The sequence below is a fragment of the Acanthopagrus latus genome, chromosome 11 (assembly GCF_904848185.1).
Source record: "Acanthopagrus latus isolate v.2019 chromosome 11, fAcaLat1.1, whole genome shotgun sequence".
NCBI lineage: Eukaryota > Metazoa > Chordata > Actinopteri > Spariformes > Sparidae > Acanthopagrus > Acanthopagrus latus.
This window is the reverse complement of record NC_051049.1, coordinates 17,157,432-17,165,712: the sequence shown is the minus strand read 5'-3', so window position 1 is coordinate 17,165,712 and position 8,281 is coordinate 17,157,432. Positions and strand designations below refer to the sequence as shown.

The 8,281-nt window shown below is 43.4% G+C and overlaps 1 long non-coding RNA gene across 1 annotated transcript in view; it reads right to left on the bottom strand.

The window, feature by feature from the left end:
* The window catches only part of LOC119029108, a 102,626-nt gene extending 99,016 nt beyond the window's left edge, over positions 1-3,610 (bottom strand). The window contains exons 1-2 of the long non-coding RNA XR_005077902.1: positions 3,548-3,610; positions 3,035-3,223 (exon numbers count right to left, since the gene is read on the bottom strand). This is a non-coding gene — a long non-coding RNA (uncharacterized LOC119029108). The remainder of the gene's footprint in view (positions 1-3,034; positions 3,224-3,547) is intronic.
* Between the last annotated feature and the right edge of the window lie 4,671 nt (positions 3,611-8,281).

Sequence of the window (8,281 nt, the reverse complement as noted above, 5' to 3'; positions counted from 1 at the left end):
AGAAGTTCCACAGAGTCCCTTTAAACATCACATATTACAATGTTGTCTTAATTTACTTATACATTATACAACCGTATTATTTTATTACCTACAGCGAGGAGGTTATGTGTTCACCTGTGCACATTTGTTTGTTGGTTGGTCGGTTGGTCAGCGGGATTACACTAAACTATGGGTCTGAGCCTAGAACAGACCCCATAACCTTTTGGTGCAGATCCAGACAGACAGATCAACATTGTGAGATGTTCAAGGGCATTTTGTGACATTTCTGTCGTCACAAATGACTTCTCAGAGAATAATGCATAGATTCTGATCAAAGAAATCAGGCTAATTTAGCTGGTTGGTATCTAAAAGTGGGTACAAAAGGGTCCTTGGCGGAGGTATGCACTCTACATAGTGCCATTCTACGGACCATATGATTAATATAAGACATTTGTTTTTCATTTTTCAGTTTGAATTTGAATTTTTTTTTTTTTTAAAAATTGTGTAAAAGGCACGATTTTTTTAAGTTAAAGTTCAGTGAATGCATGATGGTTCAAAAGCAAGATTGACCAAAATGATCCTGATTATGAGTTTTTCCGCGGTCGAGCAGCCCTACCAGACTGTGCCCTTCTCCCAGTGACCAGGGCAGCCTCTCAGTTTAGCGTCGCAAGTAGTAATTGAAGCCAGAAAAAAAAAAAAAGAAAAAGTTCACCAATGAAGCAGAAAGAGAGAGTCAGAAGCTCGGGAGAAAGTCGAGACTGGGCATTAAATCTCCAGTCCCTTACTCTGTCAGCAGCGTCACCGCCACAGAGCCACGTCAAAAATTACACAGCAGCTCCAGCAAGCAGGCAATTACAGAGTGGGGTCTATGAGTGACGCCTGTGTAGGACTGGCTGGCACTCTCCTCACTGACATCCGCAGAGGTCCTTACAATTTACAGCACAGGGTTTATTGTCAGATGAGTCCAAGAGCTGGGCCCGCTCCCAAGGTGCTCTTTCTGTTTCTCTTGGTCATAATTACATTAAATATAATCATTCAGGCCCAAATTGCTAGTTAATGGCTGTGGTTGTAACTCAACCAACGAGTGATAGACTCGGAGAGAGAGAGAGAGGAAGCAACAGGAGGTTGGGAGGAATCCGTAGAGGAGGAGTGAGGAGATAAAGGTCTTGTTTGCCAGGGACTCTGTCTGGGCTTGGTGGCGGGCCTGATGGCAGCGTGTCAGTGTCATTACGTGGGTGTGTGTTCAGGAGCGGTTTCAGCCCAGACGGACGTGACACACACATTCAAAGGCTTGTCAGGAGGCCACCCACGCCTGACACCGGGAGGGTGCCAGGTTCTGACACACGGAGCGTGGTGAGGCGCCAAGTTCGTCAAGAGACAGATCAGTGCCTCCTTGCCACATGTCAGTCACTATCTCTCACAATCACGTCTCACTCTCCCCCGCTCCTCCCTCCCTTCCCCGTCATCTGCATATGTAAAAACAAATCATTTGTGCTCCAGATGCGCGCGGCGCAACCTCGCTGCAAATCCATCCCGTGAGGAGCGCGTTCAGGGCGATGCATTTCAGTGTTAAATGACAAATATCTGACCTCCTCTGAGAATCATTTCATGTTTCTAATCTCGGGGATTTAAAGCTCTCATGGCAAATATCGTTTTACGGTAACATCACAGAGCGAAACTCTTTCTTCACATGTAATCGCTTCAGACAAAGCCCAGATGTGGAGACAGTGCCAGAGGTTGATATTGCCAAGCATTGGTAATTTCTTCTCTCCCTAAGACCCCCCCCCCAACACTATGAGCATCAACAACTGAGCACTGACAGGCCTCCCTCCAAAATGTTCCGTGTGGTTTCGCTCCTCATGCAAATGCTTAATCACCTAACTTTACTGTTTGTCCTAACTGGCAAAGTAAACACAAGGCACACTCGGGCAGGCGTCTTAAACAAGCCGAGGGGCGTAGGAGGTTTCCAGAAATAAACCAGAGCACGCAGTAAAATCACAGCCGAGGGAGGGTCAAGTGTGCAGGATTTCAAAGGGAACCCATAAAAAGACGCAATCTGGTTTTCACATTTCCACGGAGGAGGCGAATGTGGCGGAGATATCATGCCACCGCCGTTTCCAGGGAAGGGGTGCTATCGCCAACGCTTACTGTAACGCGATCTCCGTTGATGTGCAAGGAGTTATGGCTGCAGTTAAATCAGCAGTTCTAGGGACATGTGCCAATGGAAGCAAAATGACGACGGCAGCTGATTTTTATTGATTTTCATATCAGAAAAAGGGGGGAAACTTGAGCAGTCGAGTTTGACATGCAGCTTCCTCTGTCATGAAGTGGAACTGCAATGAGTAATCAGTTGATCAGCTAGTTGTCAACTCTTTCATTAATCTATTCATTGGGTGGATTAATTTATAAGTGAAGAAAAGTCTGAATTAGTTCATTCTAGATTCTTAGCCCTAGCTCGAAGGCTCATGTTAAGAGTCACGCACAGATCCTTGTATGGCTGTGTCACGTCATTAGAGGAATCTTCTCCGTGTATCCACCTGCTCTGACAGCCGTCTGTGCCATCAGTCACTTCCCCTCACATGCCACCAGTGTAAGGTCTCCACACCCCACACATTATCATCCAGTGATTGTACACTTGCTGTCTATCTCTCAGAGACCTCGACTCCTGAAGCAACACACCAAACAGGATAATCCCTTGTCAACATGTTCCTGATCCTTGGATTGGGCTGTCCCCGGGCCCTGATCTCCCCTCTGCCTGCCTCCTTCCTTCATCACTGGGTCCCTCAGGCCGACATGGGCCCTGACAAAGCCCTAATCCATCACCTCCTGTCAGGAGAGGCCGCACCGCAACACCCCCACCTCACGAGCCAGCATTAGCCTAATCCACTGGGCCGGGGCTCCATGAGAATAGAGCGGCCACATGGCTTCACCCCGGTTCAGTTTACTCGTCCCATCTGAGTCAACACAGTCCCCAGAAGGACAGAGGGACACACCATGAAGTCCCTGGACCTATCTTGAACCATCCACTGCACCCATCAGGCGCAGGAGGCTTTACCTTGGGTGGTGACGTCTGTCTGGCAGGCCTCTGGTGTGGTAATGTAATCCCTGGAGCAAACACGGGCCTCCTTACTTCTGAAGGGTGTAGCTCCCTCAAAGAGGAGACGCACACTTTGATGGCGGTCCTCATCTGTGAACTGACAGCAGCAGGAGCCTCCGCGGTGCACAGACACTTAGCTAATGATAGCTGAGGGGCAGAAACATATGAGCAAAAAGTGAAATTACATTTTTACTGGTAAAGCGGTGAGTCAGCTACAGTCTTAGCAAACAACTGCAGGGGCTTTCAAACAGGCTTGTGAGTTAAAAAAAAAAATACTATTAGTGAAACCGACAGATATCTTAAGAGCAAACACATTCACAAAAATAACTTTTGAATGCAGCTCACAAGCCTACAAAAAGGATCATCCACAGCCGGCTGGGCTGGGAGCGTTTAGAGCACGTGCTGCTGATCTTATATTGTAAAAAAAAAAAACATTTTCATGAGTTTTTGTTTGAATGTTTTGTTCCTTACATTCATCCGTGCTCAAAGTAACATGCTGTCAGCTCCACACTTCTCTGTTTGACAGGAAGCTTTCTTTGATCCTGCCTCTGTTTCAGTGAGCATTCAGAGCCAACACTTCCCTCTAGTGGTGGAGGTATGAACAGCACCTCCTGCTCCATCCCACTGTGAAGCAGCAGGATCACCTCTGAGCCACGCTGTATAGTACAGACTCCAAATTATAAACACCATTTTATTCAGAGGAAATAATAAAGAAAAGGGTTTCTATCAACATTAATAGGAAGAAAGAAAAGTCGACTTCACATCTTCACAACTTTTTGAAATCAAAAACTAGAAATTTAAACAAGAAAGAGAACTATTCACATTGATTTAAATCAAGTTTAAAACAGCAATATGTGCATGCAAATATAAAAAGAAATAAATACACGTAACAGTTGGTCAGCACTGCACCTTATCACATTTGTAACCAAAAATAAGTTTTTACAGGAGCTCATTGGTTTAAAACTATATCTATATTTAGATGGAGTTTTGCTGTGTTTAAACAGAGCCTGCTGATATGAGGTGTTTTATGTCACTGTCATTTTGGTATATTTATGTTCTTAATCGTTGGTGATGAAGCAGGATTGAACTTCTTGTAACGTTGTGGTGGTTTTATAATTGCCATGGGCGCAAAAAGAAATTCTGAAAACATAATTAACTAACTAACTAACTAAGTAACTAACTAACCTGGGTTGGGAGAGTTACTGTAAAAACTGTATTCTGATACAGTTACTGATTACCTGTTAAAAATGTAGTCAGTAACATTATTGATTATATTAAAGTAATGTATTTACTTTTGCATTACCTCGATACCAGACGGATGAAAATAACGACTAGAGAAAAGAAATATCAAGAAGACTACTTTTATTTAAACTTAACAATGGAAGTGTCCTCTGTAAGAATACATACATTTTTTTCTCAAGACCGTAGTGATATACGTATGTGCATGGTGATAAACTAGTATATTATTCTTAATTTAAAGAAAGTTACCAGCTTTTTTGTTTCCTAATTACATAATCCTGTAACATGAATTTCATTACTCCCCTGCCTGCCAACTAACTAACTAACTAATTAACTAACTGTCTTGCTATCAGTGTATAGTGAGTGGAGATAAAGTTATTATTTGGTTTGATACCAATTTGGTTTGCTGCCTTTCTCTTTCCCATAGCTCCAACAGAGATTGCTTCTATACAATATAGTGGGTGTAAAGACAAAGACAACTTTCAAGCTGAACCTGTTTACATTTCAAAGTTCTCCACAGATATCAGCTAGTGTTGTTTTAAATTCGCTGTTTGTGCTGCTAAGTGATGTGACAACTGGACCAAAGTGTGTGGCTGTAATACAACCATCACCACCTGTTGAATCTGGGGAATTGTAATGATGTTTAAGAGGCAGTTAGACCAATAGTATACCATCAATACATGTATGCAACACTGTCATGATGCATTCCCTTTTAAGTGAATGAAAAAGTTCACTTTTAATTGATCAGATTAAAGTTAAATAAGGTAAGCAAGGGTTTGTTGCAATTTAAAGGTTTATTTCTCTCATCCAGAGACCAAGACCAAGTTAAGAATGTAAACTTAAACCAAAAAGGTTTAAAAAAAAAAAAAAAAAGCAACAGTAAAGGGCCACGGTCACATTGAACTTACTTTAATGAAAGTACACAAGAGTTTTAGCAAACAAAAAGAGACGAAAGTGTTTGTGTGGCTGTTTTTAAGCTGGTCCAGTTCATGTATATACAGAATGTATGTGTGTGTGTGTGTGTGTATACATGTTTTAAACATCTAACTTTTTGTCAAGAATAACAAAAGAACTAGACTTTCACAGTTTTATTAGACTCTCTCTCAAAAGTATTGAGATTTACTTGGGAGAAAAACACAAATGCTCTCACATTGCTCTGGTGATCAAGTGACAAATTCAGTGGTGAATAACTGAACTGCTGAAGACAAGGAGAGATTTAAAACATTTACAGACTGTAATGCAGATTGTTTTCCTTGGCAAAACCTTTCATTTTTGTTTTAGCTTGACCAAAACCCAAGTATAGAATTGCCCAAATTGACTCCAGATCTTTGTGATGCACACAGTAAACAGGCAGAAAAACACACCTGAGCCTGGAGGTGTGGGAGCCACGTGCAGAGGTAACTGAACCCAGGTCTTATTTTCCCCAGCACTATAACACCCTGCCTGGCTTGTCCCTTCTCTCCTTTCCATGCTGAGTTGAGTTACCTTCCCTTCTCCCGGCAGGTCTCCCTTTATCCCCGAACCTATGTGATGATCACATGCCCCCGAGGGCCTTTCAGCTCAGAGTCTCACATTCTCTGCAACACATATTGTCTGGCCTCAGATGAACAGACAAGGAATTCTGGCAGGAAAGGGAGTTATTCTGCCCGAAGGGGGAGAGGGAGCTGGTGGTGGGATATTTCAGGATCTCTTGGGGCTTTGTTGGCATCCCGTACGGCTTTGTTATCAGCTCCAGTTGGGACTGAGGGGATATTCAAGGGGAATCCTGGGCTGCGGGTGGGGTGAGAGAGACTTGGCAGTAAAATATACAAGTGAAATGTGGATTTGATTTGTGTTGAGTGTACATGGTTGTTATAGTTTTATGGTTTACATCAGGATTTTTTTTTTCATGTCATTGTGAAACGTGCTTTTCGTTCCAGTTGAATGTCAGTTTGAGTAAAAGTTATTTTACGGTTCGGTTCTGATGTTGATGAAACTATCAGGTGAAGAAAAAAGGAGGCAAGAGGCGATGAAGCGTCCTCACTGTAGAGCAGCAGATTGAAAATGTGACTCCAAGAAACCTTGTTTTTATTCACAATCTAATTCTTTTCAGACACTGCTCGAAGCTTGTGAACATACACAAGGGTTAAAAAATGAAAATCAAGACAAAATTTGAGAGTTTTGCGTCTTAGCTGAACTCTCTCTGTGGCTGCGGCTGGTCGAGCGGGTCGTCCGCTAATCGTAGGGCTGGTGGTTCAGTCTCTGGCTCCACATGTCCACAGACATTGAACGAGACACAGAATCCCATTTCCATATTAATAAAGTCAGTATGTGTATAATGTACAAATGGGTGATGAGAGGCAAATTGTTAAGGGCTGTTTAAATGCAGTTCGGTCCAGACCATGTTCTCATATAAAACTGGTGATCTGATCTTCCCAGTCTTATATCAGCAGCTATCAGTTGCAGTTTCGTGGCCACTTTGCGACAAAATTAAAAAACAACAATGCTGACAAAAAAAGTGAAAAATGTGAAAGACCCTCTCTACAGCCAGTCTTTGGGTTTGTCCTTTCTGGGCTACTGCAGAAACATGGCCAACTGTGGGAACGAATAAGAGAGCACCCTGAAAAAAATACTCCCCGTTACCTGTTGTATATATTCATTTCATGTCTGTGACATATTACATAGATGTAGAAATTGAATTTGTAGTAAAACGCTGGTATGACGCTGACTGTCACAAGCTCATTTCAGGCCCAAGTCTGCTGAGAACCGCGTTTGTGACGGGAAAAAATAGGCTTTGTCATGCATACATATGAGCCAAAATGAAAAGGGAGATGTTCGGGCTCAAGGTGAAAAAAACTATAATAATGACAACACAATCGTGATTAATACTAGTCATAATCAGAATGACTGTGTTCCCTTTCTGCAAATAGCTCCTTTCAAGTACTGCACGCTTAACACAAAGACACAAAAACCCTTAGTACTAACTAACTAATTTATACTTGACATACTGTACAAATATAGAAGCAGTGGGCTGAAAACTTTCAATGACAACAGTTGTCCCCTTAAAGACCTGCTACTCCGTCACATTACCCTTCAGGGAGCTGCGGTGCTGACACACCTTGGCCTGCAAGTGTTGGCTCAGCCTGGGCAGGTCACTTATGATGCTGCAGGCCTCTCAGCGTCTCAGCTGCTCACTGTGTCCTGCACCACCTCAGCTGCTCAACAGACAGCAGCTACATTAAGCCCCTCTGCCCCACAGCACTTTCACCTGCCGAGTAAAGGCAGCCCGGATAATACGAGATCACCTTGCACCGCCTGCAGCTACACTGAGCACACAGTGCACAAATGTGCTGTTCTCAGACAATAGACTGTGTGTGTGTGTGTGTGTGTGTGGTGTCTGGTGGGGCGTGTGTGTGCAAGTGTGAGCAAATTTTATGGTTATATCGTCGTTTTCGCGCTCAAAGTGCCAGCTTGATCTGAGGACAAGCCCGCCCTTGGCTGGATGGGGTCCTGTGTCCTTTTCACTGTTGTTCAGAGGAATTTTCCCATTAAGAAACCTGCTCAACTGCCCTAAAATTACTTCACACACTAAGCTGCCCTTGTCCTCACTTTAATCTAGCCTTTAAAGTCTCTAATCATTATTATGGCACTCCCCAGCTCAATGAAGGCAATAGAAACATAAAGCCTCTCTCAGCAAGCTAGCACAACACTCTAGGACAGCTTCCCCTCTTGCCTTTGTAGGGTTTTGGATTATAGATTCATTTTTGCTGGACGTGTGGTCAAATTCGTCCCTGGGAAAAGCCCTCAGTGTTCCCTCCTTTCATCTCAGTCTCATTTTCAGGGTATCTAATGGTCATAATCGAGGCGGCCATGCTGGGTGTGTGTTTGAAGGAGCGGTCAAGGAGCCCCTAATCCCCTCATACACAGTTTGTAGTGGTGGCCCCCAACACAAGAGCTGATTTTGTTGCCGAATGCTGAGAGAGAGCG